The sequence below is a fragment of the Amblyraja radiata genome, chromosome 1, assembly GCF_010909765.2.
Source record: "Amblyraja radiata isolate CabotCenter1 chromosome 1, sAmbRad1.1.pri, whole genome shotgun sequence".
Classification (NCBI taxonomy): domain Eukaryota; kingdom Metazoa; phylum Chordata; class Chondrichthyes; order Rajiformes; family Rajidae; genus Amblyraja; species Amblyraja radiata.
This window is the reverse complement of record NC_045956.1, coordinates 26,635,946-26,649,712: the sequence shown is the minus strand read 5'-3', so window position 1 is coordinate 26,649,712 and position 13,767 is coordinate 26,635,946.

Genomic DNA, 13,767 nt, shown 5'->3' with positions numbered 1-13,767 from the left:
CATCCATCTAGAACAACTCGGGAACATTATTATTTTTTGCTATCAAAGGGAATTGTTTGCACCTTCTTCCCAGCCTCACCTGCCCTCTGAACAATCCCAGATTGAGCTGGGGAACACATTTCTTCCCAGGCGCTCACCATTTCAGAGGCCTTTCGCCTGCAATCCAGGTATGAAAAGTTCTTAATAAAGTCCAGATAGGTGGAACAGATGGTTGGGAGATTTAGCTCCAAATGACACAGTGAAGATTGTCCTACACTGAGTAGCTGGAACATTGGTGATGATTAGTGGGGAACACCAGCAATCTATCCACCTTCCAACCAGAAATTTAAAAAAAACAGTGTGGAGGAAGGAACTGCAGATGCTCGTTTAAATCGAAGATAGACACAAAAAGCTGGAGTAGCTAAGCAGGACAGGCAGCATCTCTGGAGCGAAGGAATGGGTGATGTTTTAGGTCGAGAAGACCCTCCTTCTCTCCAGAGATGCTGCCTGTCCCGCTGAGTTACTCCAGCTTTTTGTGTCTATCTTCAAAGAAAACCAAGTGTCAGACTTTGGGCCAATGTTATAGCGGGAGCTCCTCCATCTATTGAGTTCCTCAGATAGATGCAAAATCCTGGAGTAACTCAGCGGGACAGGCAACATCTCTGGAGAGAAGGAATGGGTCGAGACCATTCTTCAGACTGAGAGTCAGGAGAAAGGGAAACGAAAGATGTAGATGGTGATGTAGAGAGATATAGAACAATTGAACGCAAGATATGCAAAAAATAATGATGATAAAGGAAACAGGCTATCTATAGGTACACAAAATTGCTGGAGGAACTCAGCGGGTGCAGCAGCATCTATGGAGCGAAGGAAATAGGTGACGTTTCGGGCCGAAACCCTTCTTCAGACTATCTATATCTCTCTACATCACCATCTATATCTCTCGTTTCCCATTCCCCTAACTCTCAGTCTAAAGAAGGGTCTTGAACTGAGACGTCACCTATTCCTTCTCTCCAGAGGTGCTACCTACCCCACTGAGTTACTCCAGCATTTGTGTCTATCCTTGATTTAAACCAGCACCTGCAGTTCCTTCCTACACATATTGAGTTCCTCACATCCTCACATCCTCACTGTAACAGCTTTTCAATCATAAACATCATACATTAAAAAAGGGTGAATAAATAAACAATGGAAAATTATTAAAATTTTAGACATGCAAATAAATAAACAGACAGAAAGATAGTTAAATGTTCATGGAATCAATAGTGATGATAAATGACCCATAACTGGATGGTCAAAATAATTATACAATGAAGACACATTTAGTGCCTGGATGCCTGAATTGAGCGCCCTTGATTGATTAGACTGAAGGGCAAGATTGGACAGAAGCATGAAGATACAGAGGAAATGTTAATTGTATTGATGGAATCATGTTTCCCCCCTCCATCATGGTGATAAAGTAGGCAAGCTTTCTTTTTTCATCAATGTCATAATCAATGTCAGTTAATGGATGCTTTTTCATAGTGCCAGAATAAAAGCCAGCTCTTCAGTAGGCAGTTAACGTCGGATAATTAAAAGGGGAAAAAAGTATCACAACAAGTCATGGTTTTGGCCCCTATCTGTCATCTGTCTAGTGCGGTACATTACAATGCTCTACTGTCTTTTTACAAATAAATAATTCTTCTAGTCAACAGGACAAATTGATTTTTTTACCATTGAGCAAATAAATCGAGTCAAGCCATCATGTGCCGGCTCCTATGAAAGGTTTTATTTACCCAAAGTCTTCAGCCTGAGATAAAAATAAGAAATAGGAAAGCTTGTTGTGTCATTTATTCATTAGGGTTGAGAATAATTCAGGGTGCAGGCATGTATGAAATGGCATGGACTGGTACAAAAAATGTTAAAACTTTAATCACCTGGCCCAGAAAAAACGTCAGAATAGTTGAATACAACTGAAATGAAACATAGTTCACGGGAGCAAGTACCCTTTGCTATCCCCCATCTGAACTGTAGAAAACAGATTTGGGTTATGTAAGGCCAGCAATTACTTTCTCTAAGTGCCCAAAAGCTTCCGTCTGTCCACAAAGTCAAAATAGAAAGCTTGAGGATCAATGGAGGTTAGCCATAGAATCTGCTCAAGCAGCCAGTGCTGTTCGCATGTCCATCAGCTATACACTTGTCCATCAAGATCAGCAGAGGCCCACGAGAGGTACTGGTGGGTTGGGCTAAAAGTGGGTAAAGGACCAGATTGAGAAGAAAGCAGGGAACGAATGGAGACACATATGACTGCTGCCGCTGGAATTCTTTCTCCAGCACACCTCGGTGGTTGAGGCAGAAACGAAAGTGGCATTTAAGAAACTTCTGGGTAGCAATTTGGATATGCAAGCAATGGAGGCAATAGCATTATGTGCAGGCGGATAAGTATTGGTCCACAGACAATGTCAGCCAAAGGACGTGTTCTTGTGCAGTATTAGAGTTTAGAGTTTAGTGCAGTTTATTATTGTCACCTCCACTGAAGTACAGTAAAAGGCTATTTTGTTGCATGCTATCCAGTTAGTGAAAATACAATACATGATTACAATCAACCCGCCAGAGTGTACAGATACTGGATCAAGGGAATAATGTTTGGCGTAAGATAAAGTCCAGTAAAGTCGATTAAAGATAGTCCGAGGGTCTTCAATGAGGTAGATGGTAGGTCAGGACCACTCTCTAGTTCAGGGGTTGGCCACCTACGGCCCCCAGGCAAAATGTGGCCCGTAACCCAAAATCATCTGGCCCGCAGGTGGATTTTCCCGTATTCATCCGGCCCGCTGAGTGTCCCCCAAGCGCGGCCGAGCTCTGGCTGTACCGAATCCTGCGCAAAGCCGCCGGCATGGCCGCGCACCTTCTGTGAACATGTTTAAGAAAGAACTGCAGATGCTGGAAAAATCGAAGGTAGGCAAAAATGCTGGAGAAACTCAGCGGGTGAGACAGGCAATGATTACATGAGGCTGCCTCACCCGCTGAGTTTCTCCAGAATTTTTGTCCAAAGATCATAGAGTGGTCCAAAGATCATAGATGTGGCCCACCATTCGCTCACAGGAATGCGTTCTGGCCCCTACGCAGAACAAGGTTCCCGACCACTGCTCTAGTTGGTTATAGGATGGCTCAGTTGCCTGATAACAGCTGGGAAGAAACTATCCCTGAAGTTGAAGGTGTGCGTTTTTGCACTTGCCTGATGCGAGAGGGGAGTAGGAGGGATTGACCAGTGTGAGACTCACCCTTGATTATGCTGGTGACCTTGTTGAGGCAGCGCGAAGAGTAGATGGAGCCAATGGAAGGGAGGTTGGTTTGCATGATGGTCTGGGCTACGTCCACAATTCTCTGCAATTTCTTGCAGTCTTGGCTGGAGCTGTTCCCAAACCATTCTGTGATACATCCCATTAAAATGCTTTCTACAGCATTTAGAAGCATTCCAGAAGTCGGTGAGAGTTGTTGTGGACATGCCAAATTTCCAAAGCCTTCTAACGAAGTAGAAACGTTGGTGTGCTTTCTTGGCCATTACTTCAATATGGGTGGTCCAGGACAAGAATCAGAAGCTTTCAACCATCTCTACTTCAGCACCGTCAATGCATATTGGGGTATGTGTACCACTTTGCTTTTCTGTGGTGGGGTTGTGAGTGCTTCTGATGGACCACTCTAGGTAATCATTTTCATTCCTGGGCGTTTGTGTTGCCGAACCAGGCTGTGATGCAATCAGTTAGTGTACTCTCCACTATACACTGTTCAACTGAATATTTGTTGACATACCAAATTTTCCCAATCTTCTAAGGAAGTGGACGCTTTAGTTTACTTTAGTTTAGGTTAGAGAGACAGCGCGGAAACAGGCCCTTCAGCCCATCGAGTCCACCCCGACCAGTGATCCCCGCACATTAACATTACCCTACATCCACTAGGGACAATTTTTACATTTACCAAGCCAATTAGCTTACAAACCTGCACATCTTTGGAGTGTGGGAGGAAACCGAAGATCTTGGAGAAAACCCACATGGGTCATGGGGAGAACGTACAAACTATGTACAGACAGCACCCATAGTCGGGATCGAACCCGGGTCTCTGGTGCTGCATTTGCTGAAAGGCAGCAACTCTACTGCTGTGCCACCGTGGCCGTTGAGGTTTCATTGTGATTCCATCAATGTGCTTGGCCCTGGACAGACCTTCAGTGACATGCACATCCAGGAACTCGAAGCTGTTGACTCTCTCCACTGCTGCCCTGTTGATGAAGTTCATGAATTCCCGGATATACCTTCCTGAAGTCAACAATCAGCTCCTTGGTAGACAAAAGTGCTGGAGAAACTGAACGGGTGAGGCTGCATCTATGGAGCGAAGGAAATAGGCAACGTTTCGGGCCGAAACCCTTCTTCAGCCAAGCTCCTCGGTCTTGCTAACACTGAGAGCAAGATTGCTGTTCTGGCACCATTCAATCAGATGTTTAATCTCTCTCCTGTACGCATCATTGCCCCTTATTCGTCCAACAAAGGAGGAATTGTTGGTGAATTTAAAGGAGGTGTGGTGATCTGAGTTTCAGAGGTACAGTGTCTGTTTACACAGTGATGGGTATAGAGAGTGGAGCAGGGGACTGTGCTGGAGCAGGAGTTGTTCCCAATTTGTACTGAGTGTGGTCTACCAATGGGGAGGTCCAGTTACATGCAGATGAGCAGGGACCCAGTTCCCTGAGTTTGATGTGTAGGAACGAACTGCAGATGCTGGTTAAAATCGAAGATTGACACTAAAAGCTGGAGTAACTCAGCGGGACAGGCAGCATCTCTGGAGAGAAGGAATGGGTGACATTTCTGGTGAAGAAAGACCCTTCTTCAGACTTCAGTCCGAAGAAGGGTCTCGACCTGTAACGTCACCCATTTCTTCCCGCCAGAGATGCCGCCTGTTCCGCTGAGTTACTCCAGCATTTTGTGTATCTTCGGTTTAAACCAGCATCTGTAGTTCCTTCCTACACACTAAAGATTTAATATAATTTTTATTTAATCTACTTATTCCTATGTTTGACGTCTCACCAAGAAAGGCATGTATTATACAGTATGTAGTTTCTTAACATCATTGTTTACCTGACCAACAACTTAGAGTCATGTGAATATGGAATTTGAAATAATCCTGCTTCCCTACCTCACACAGATTTTGATCATATACCATGCATTTCTCATAAAAACTTACTGAAAAATGAAAGGCCTGGACAGAGTGGATGTGGAGAAAACGTTTCCACTCGTGGGAAAGTGTAGCACCAGAGGGCACATCCTCAGAATACAAGGACGTACTTTTAGAAAGGAGACAAGGAGGAATTTATTTAGCCAGAACAACTATACCATAAACATCACCACTTCGTCATACAAAAGGATACGGTACGATAGAACGTTATTTATCCCAGGAGGGAAATTGATCTGCCAAGAGTCATAAAAACACACGATGCATGGAAAAAAAGCATGAAATATGAAATTAACTTTAAAATGATGCGTGGAAAGACTTGGAGGATGTGCAAAGATTGGGGGGGGGAGAGGTGGAGGGGGGGTAGGGGAGGGGAGTCAGTCTCAGTCTACCCCATGACAGAAGGGTTGTAAAGCCTGATAGCCGCAGGGAAGAAGGATCTCCTGTGGCGTTCTGTCCTGCATCTTGGTGGAACCAGTCTGTTGCTGAAGGTACTACTCAGGTTGACCAGTGTGTCATGGACGGGGTGAGCTGTATTGTCCAGGATGCTCCGCAGTTTGAGGGGCCTCCTCCCCTCCAAGACCTCCTCAGTTCCAGTATAACTTCATCTGAAGAATTACAGAAGTAGCCGATGACAGCCTGAGATGGAGGGAAGCTTCTACTTTCCATGAAAATGGTGGCAAATTTTCACATTAAAATATTGTTCTATTCCTTTCATTTGTTTCAATCTTTCCCTTGTTCTCTTTTCACTAGAGTATGGGAATCGATGGAATTAATTGCCAAGTCTTTGTGTATTTTTAAAATGGAGATTGAAAGATTCTTGATTATTAATGGGTCTGTCCCACTTACGCAACTTTTTCAGCGACTGCCGGTACCCGTCATAGGTCGTTGCAGGTCGCCGAAAAATGTCAACATGTTGAAAATCCAGCGGCGACCAGAATAAGGTACAACTCTTTGGGCGACTACTCACAACCACACAGGCTTCACCCCGTGACATGTCGCCGGGGTGTCACCTGTACGGTCGTGATTCGTCTCCTCAGTCGCCCAAAGTGTCGTAGCGTCTTTCTGGTGTTGAAATTTTTCGGTGACCTGCAACGATCTATGACGGGTGCCGGCAGTCGCCGAAAAAGTTGCGTAAGTGGGACAGGCCCATAATGGTGCCAAAGTTAATGGGGAGAAGACAGGAGAATGGGGTTGAGAGGAAAAGATAGATCAGCCATGTTTGAATGGCAGAGTAAACTTGATGGGCCAAATGGCCTAATCCTGCTCCTCTGATTTATAAATTCATATTCTTTGTTTGTCCTTGATCAATTAAATGGTCTCACATTTTTCTGGAATGAAATGTCTTTTCTAAAAATAGAACTGTGACAACACATGAAATGTACTCAATTGATATAAAAAGCTTCCTGACATGTCTTAAAAGCTGCAATATAAATAAGTTATTTCTTTAAATATCACGCAGGAAGAAAGCTATTTTCTCTCTCACCAGATTATTCATTGTGGCTGGATGGTGATGAAAAAAAATCTCCATGGTCACTGGAAGAGGATAAAATACATTTTTTTGCTTTTTTACTTGCAAACTTTCAGAAGTGCTTCTCTGCACAGCCCATCAAATTCTAATCTCTTCCACTGATCACCTACCATAAAAACAGTCGAGGACAGCAGCTATAAAGCCGCTATTAATGACCACGTATGTTATTAATGAGAGTTAATATGCTAGATGGCACAACTATACCATAAACTTCACCACTTCGTCATACAATAGGATACGGTACGATAGAACTTTATTTATCCCAGGAGGGAAATTGATCTGCCAAGAGTCATAAAAACACACGATGCATGAAAAAAAAGCATGAAATATGAAATTGACTTTAAAATGATGCGTGGAAAGGCTTGGAGGATGTGCAAAGATTGGGGGGGGGGGAGAGGTGGAGGGGGAGAAGGGGAGGGGAGTCCGTCTCAGTCTACCCCACGACAGAAGGGTTGTAAAGCCTGATAGCCGCAGGGAAGAAGGATCTCCTGTGGCGTTCTGTCCTGCATCTTGGTGGAACCAGTCTGTTGCTGAAGGTACTCCTCAGGTTGACCAGTGTGCCATGGACGGGGTGAGCTGTATTGTCCAGGATGCTCCGCAGTTTGAGGGGCCTCCTCCCCTCCAACACCTCCTCAGTTCCAGTATAACTTCATCTGAAGAATTACAGAAGTAGCCGGTGACAGCCTGAGATGGAGGGAAGCTTCTACTTTCCATGAATATGGTGGCAAATTTTCACATTAAAATATTGTTCTATTCCTTTCATTTGTTTCAATCTTTCCCTTGTTCTCTTTTCACTGGAGTATGGGAATCTCCTGTGAACTAGAAGTGTAACACCACTTCAAATCTCCAGTGTAGGGTTCCTGTGGACTGTGACTTGGTGAATTAATGATGCAGTACTCCAGTACATTGTGATTTTCATTGGCATGTCATCAGTTACTCCAGGGGGAAGCTTTCTCTAGCAGATATCAAGTCAGAACATTATAAGCTTTTTTTCAGCAGGGGATTCAAGAAACCTTAAAAAAAAAAGACATTTGCCCAAGATTACTCTTCTCACCTGAGATGAATGCCTGAAAGTCAGGCCATCCTTCCAGTAGGTAAGGAGACAAATATACCAGGGGACCACCCAATTCCCAACACACGGGCAATAAGCACCCTGTATTTTTTTGTGCTGGAAATGCTCAACAGGTCAGTAAGTATTGGTGAGGAAAGGAAGAGACTTAACATTTTGGGGCTGACAACCTTTCATCTGAACTACAAACAGTTAGGAATACAAGATATTTTGTTGTGAATAAGTGGAAGAGGTAGAAACAAGAACGGGCTTCCCTGAAGTAGGGTGGAGGCCGAGGGAGACTGAATGAAGCAAAAGATAGCGGCATCAATTAAGAGAGGAGAGCTAAAGGTCCTGTCCCACTTAAGCGATTTTTTCGGCGACTTGCCGGCACCCGTCATAGTCGCAGCAGGTCACCGAAAATGTTGAAAATCCAGCGGCGACCAGAAAAAGGTACAACACTTTGGGCGACTATTCACGACCATACAAGCGACATGTCGCGCGGTGACTTCTGTATGGTCGTGAGTAGTCGCCCAAAGAGTCGTACCTTATTCTGGTCGCCGCTGGATTTTCAACATTTTGTAAATTTTCGCCAACCTACTGCGACTATGACGGGCGCTGGCAAGTCGCTGAAAAAAATCACCTAAGTGGGACAGGCCCTTAAGGGTTTTAAATCACTTTGTGACTTTCCGATCAATGTTTTTGTCCAAAAGATGGAAGTTGGTAATAGATGGAGCTCGAAGTAGTTAGGATAGGCTTGGAAGAGTGGAATTATGAAATAATATTAAATGTCTCTGAGTATGCGACCAGTAATTTACAAATGCAGAAAGCCTGTCAGTGAGAGTAGGTTCAACATTGACTGAGCTTGGCTTGAGAATAATCTTTAACTGCCAGTTATGCTAAAGCACTTAGGATGCTGGCAACATTCACTGCTGACAATAGACGTCTGGTGTATTGAAAAAACATAACTCAAGGAAAAATAAAGATTTAATGGAAATATTAAATATGATAATGGCCTAATAATTGGACTGTATAGCATCATCCATCTTTCAACGATTGTTGTTGCTACCAATAATCTAACAGGCGTTCGAGAAGCAAGAAGCGAATGAGGAATAAAATGAACTGAAGGAATGTGCACTGCTATACGTTTTAATGCCCAACTCTCTGGAAGGCTTTGGAGAATCAAATGCCACCAGCTAGTTTCATTTAGCAGAACTTAGGGGTGGCACAGTGACGCAGCGGTCGAGTTGCTTCCTTACAGTGCCAGAAATTCATGTTCGATCCTGACCATGGGTGCTGTCTGTATGGAGTTTGTACATGTTCCCTGTGACCATGTGGGGTTTCCCCAGGTGATCCGATCTCCTTCCACACGGCAATGACGTACAGATTTGTAGGTTAATTGGCTTCAGTTAAATTGTAAATTGTCCCCAGTGTGTAGGATAGTGTTAGCGTATGGGGTTATCACTGGCGGCACTGACAGGGTGACCAAGGGGCCTGTTTCTGCACTGCATCTCTAAAGTAAAATAAGTAAAATAAACATCTCAAGATCCACAATGAAGACCCACCATATCAGCATGAGTTTATAAAATACAATGGATGCTATGAAAAGTAGAGCAAAGGGCTTTTCCTCTTAAAAAAAACAATGCTAAGATTGATCGAATGGCTTTCTCAACTTTATTTATCTCATTATCTTGCGACTGCAATGTGTCGGAATGTGTAGGAAAGAACTGCAGATGCTGGTATAAACCGAAGATAGACACAAAATGCTGGAGTAACTCAGTGGGACAGGCAGCATCTCTGGAGAGAAGGAGTGGGTGATGTTTAGGGAAGGGTCTCGACCCGAAACGTCACCCATTCCTTCCCTCCAGAGACGCTGCCTGTCTCACTAAGTTACCCCAACATTTTGTGTCTATCTTCGACTGCAATGTAAATATTGCTTACAATACCCTTCTTATGATTCGGTTCACTCACAAGCACAAAGTTATTTTTACATGCATTAAAAAAACGTGGGGGGTGTACAAAAACTTGTATTCTTCCCTTGAACCACAGGATACCTTCTTGAACTGCAGAGATCACTGGCAGAATTTTCATTTTATCTCTGGTAAAAGGGTGGAATAAAACAATCTGCTACATTACAATAAGGAACCGACAAACTGATTATTAATTCTATGAAGTATAAATGGCAACTGATAAATGCATAGGCCTTTTAGTGTATTCACAAAAAACATTTTCTCTGCTAAGCACTGTAAGGGTGAAATACTAAAATAATGCTTGGATAAATCAACAACTCACTTTTCAGTGTCACCATGATAAACAGCAATGCTTTAAAATACCCCCACACTGTGTATATTCATTCTCAATGAAGTATTAATAAAAGAGACATTGCCTTAATCAAGAACTTTCATGGTAATTAAATTTCCTTGAAATTACTTCAATAAACACATGTGCAAATTCTAATCAATATAAATGACCTCGGAACATAAAACCTTCATCCGTTGCAACTTTTTCCATTTTCAGCTTTGCATTATCACAACTGGCCCCTGCTATTGTGGAATGACCAACAATTGCTGCCAGGATGGCAGATGTTTCGGCCCTCAATGTTGATGTTCCTCATATTCCTGAGAAACCATACTTAATCTGGAAGCAGTGAAATAGGATATAGCTATATATATATATTATATATATACATATATATTTAAGGTGAAGGGGAAAATAATTAATAGGAATCTGAGCGGTAACCTTTCTCACACAAGGGTGCTAGGTGTATGGAACAAGCTACCAGAGGAGATAGTTGAGGCAGGGACTATCCCTACGTTTATGAAACAGTTAGACAGGTACATGGATAGGACAGGTTTGGAGAGATATGGACCAAACGTGAGCAGGTGTGACTAGTGTAGCTAGAACGTTGTTGGCCAGTATGGGGAAGTTGGGCCGAAGGGCCTGTTTCCACGCTGTATCATTCTATGACTCTTTAACTCTATCTGGGAAAGTAATGACTCCATCTGAAACATGCAGCAACATCATAAAACCATTCTCCTTCCATATTGTTGTAATGAGGGAAAAGCAAATCACACTGTGGATATTCGTGATCCAAAGCATCCATTTCCTAAACCTGACCCTGGCATATCAAGAATACCTGATACAGATCCAATTCCATATTGGCATGGGTGACATTTGTACTTCCTTGACTAGCTTATAAACCCCATCTTTGACTCTCATATCAGGGGTTAAGGGGAAATGGCAAATAAATGGGGTTAGGAGGGAGCGATACAGTAAATCAGCCATGACTGAATGGCGGAATAGACTTGATGGGCCGAACGGCCTAAATCTACTCCTGTCACTTATGATCTTATGATTTCACTCCATCCACTACCCTTTGCCTTTTTCTGGGCTGCAGGGAAGGCAGCTTCCCAAACTATTGATGCAGCACTCTGATCTTTTTCCAGATGTCTGATGAGATAACTTGTGAAACACCCACATGTTTCTTTTTGAGTTGAGCCTGGACAATCAGCGTCTGCCCCATACTTTAAAGCATAACAATGTTTAAACTTATGTGTGGGTCTGTACTGAGGGTGCATGTTTTTAGTTGATCTGTTCTCTAATGTATTGTGCAATAGATAAATGGGAGCTTGACACACCTTGAAACACAAAAGTGCTGGGAAGTGTGAGCCTGTAAAAAGAAACTTTAAAACACAACACAAAGATCGGGTAAGACAACCAAGACTTTATTTAAGAGCGCCAAATACAGTGGTCACTGGTAACAATCTAGGAGATTGCTCAAAGAACAAAATTCATCTAATTTACAGAATTTTCCTCTGATGTTTTGTTTATTTTGCCACCCTGTGGTGCTTCGATGGCAGTCTGTCTGTCCTTTTTGTCTTTTTGGTTGTTATTTTTATTGTGTTTTAAAAGTTTGTGTTAATGTTCTCTGGTTTGTTTTATGTGGGGGGTGGGGGAGGGGGCCGGGGGAAACTTTTTTTCAATCTCTTACCTTGCCGGAGATGCGATTGTTTTCCGGATCGTATCTCCGGTCGCTCTGCGGCCTTACATCGTGGAGCTGGCGGCCTTGCTCGGGACTGACTTAGAGCCCCACCGCGGGGCGTGGACTTACCATCGGAGCCGATTCCTTGCCTGGATTGAAGCTCCTGGATTGACGCTCTGCAGACTTTAACATCAAGGAGCTCGTAGTCTCGGGTTAAGACTGTCGACAGGAAGCTCCAAAAGCCGCACGACGTTCGACTAGCCCCGACCCTGGGTAGATCGCCCGGTGCGGGGAAGCTGAGATTCCCCCGCGATGCAGGAGCTTGATTGCCCCGACGAGGAGGACTATGGGAGTAAGATCGTCCTGTCAAAGGAAGGTTAGAGGCCCCCGACCATTGGAGGACAAAGAAGGGAGAAATTGAACTTTTTTTCGCCTTCCATCACAGTGAAGAATGTGGAGGTGTCACTGTGGTGGATGTTTATATTAAAATGTATTTTGTGTGTTCTGATGCTTTTTATTGGTATGACTGTATGGCAAATGAAATTCCTCGTATGTTGCAAAACATACTTGGCGAATAAAGTATGATTATGATTATGATTATTGCAGGGCACTTTAGAACATTTCTTTCTTCAAACGGTCTTATAACAAATATACATTGTACACCTCAGGAAGACGCAGCACAGCAAACGCAGCCCAATACCACCCCATAACAGATAAGCAAATAACCTGTTACCCTTTCAACCTTATTTTATTGTTTTACGATTGCCATTTGTCCTTTGGCAACAGAGGACAGAATCTGACTAAGGTAAACAGCAGTGAGTGTCGGTTGCACATGCTCAGTTTCAACCTTCTTTAAAGCACAGAATTATTATAACACATGAAGATGACTTTAGACATTTTTAAGCCCCTCTACCTATACCTATCCCTTGCTGTCTTCTTAAAGCTTTGCAATTTATCTTTGACAAGCGGAGCTGAAAGCTTGCATGAAAGTGACTTTGCGGAAAAATGCCACAGGCCTGCATAGACCTAAGAAAAACGAGGAGCCCAAGTATGGTGCTTGTTCAAGTAAAAGAAATTTACACTTTGTTGTCCGACCTAAATATGGCCTAGGATAGGGAGTTTCAATTTGAACAGTCTATAGCTTGTTGTTAGCTTTCAAATCTCAGATTTTTATGTTAAAATACTTCACAATAGTACTATGTTCTCAGCAGCAGTTTTTATTGAAAAGTAGGCAAGGTTCAGGGCCTATTCAAGAGCACAAGTTCTAGGGCCAACATTCCAGTAGATTCCTGAAGAAGCTGTAGACTGAAGAACTCCCTTTATTATAAGGCATTTAAACTTCAGTTCTCAGTTACTAAACACTTTAATTCTCCTACCCATTCCCACACAGTCTTTCTGTCCTAGGTCTCTATTGTCAGAGTGAGGCTAAATGCAAATTGGATGAACAGCATCTCATATTTCGCTTGGGCAGCTTACAACCCAGTGGTATGAATATCGATTTCTCTAACTTCACGTAAGCCTGGCATTCCTTCTCTCTCCATCCCTCCCACACCCAAGTTGCACCAGCTTCTCGTTTTCACCCAACAAACAGCTAACAATGGCCTGTTCCCTTTATCATCGTTACTTTTTTGCCTATCTTTAATTCATTGTTCTTTATCTCTCTACAGCATCGTCTATATCTCTCCTTTCCCTTTCCCGTGACTTTCAGTCTGAAGAAGGGTCTCGACCCGAAACGTCACCCATTCCTTCTCTCCAGAGATGCTGCCATACAGACAGCACCCGTAGTCGGGATCGAACCCGGGTCCCCTGGGCTGCAAGCGCAGTAAGGCTAAACTCTACTGCTGCGCCACTCACGATGCTTGTGTTTGTTTGTCCTGGGGTAACATTTATTCCTCATATAATGTTACTAAAATAGACTATTCATCATGTTATTTCTGTCGGAGTCTTGGCGATTTTTTTGGCGACGGCCGGCATCATTGACTGACGTATCAGGGTCGCCCAAAGATTTTGAACATTTCAAAATCCAGCGGT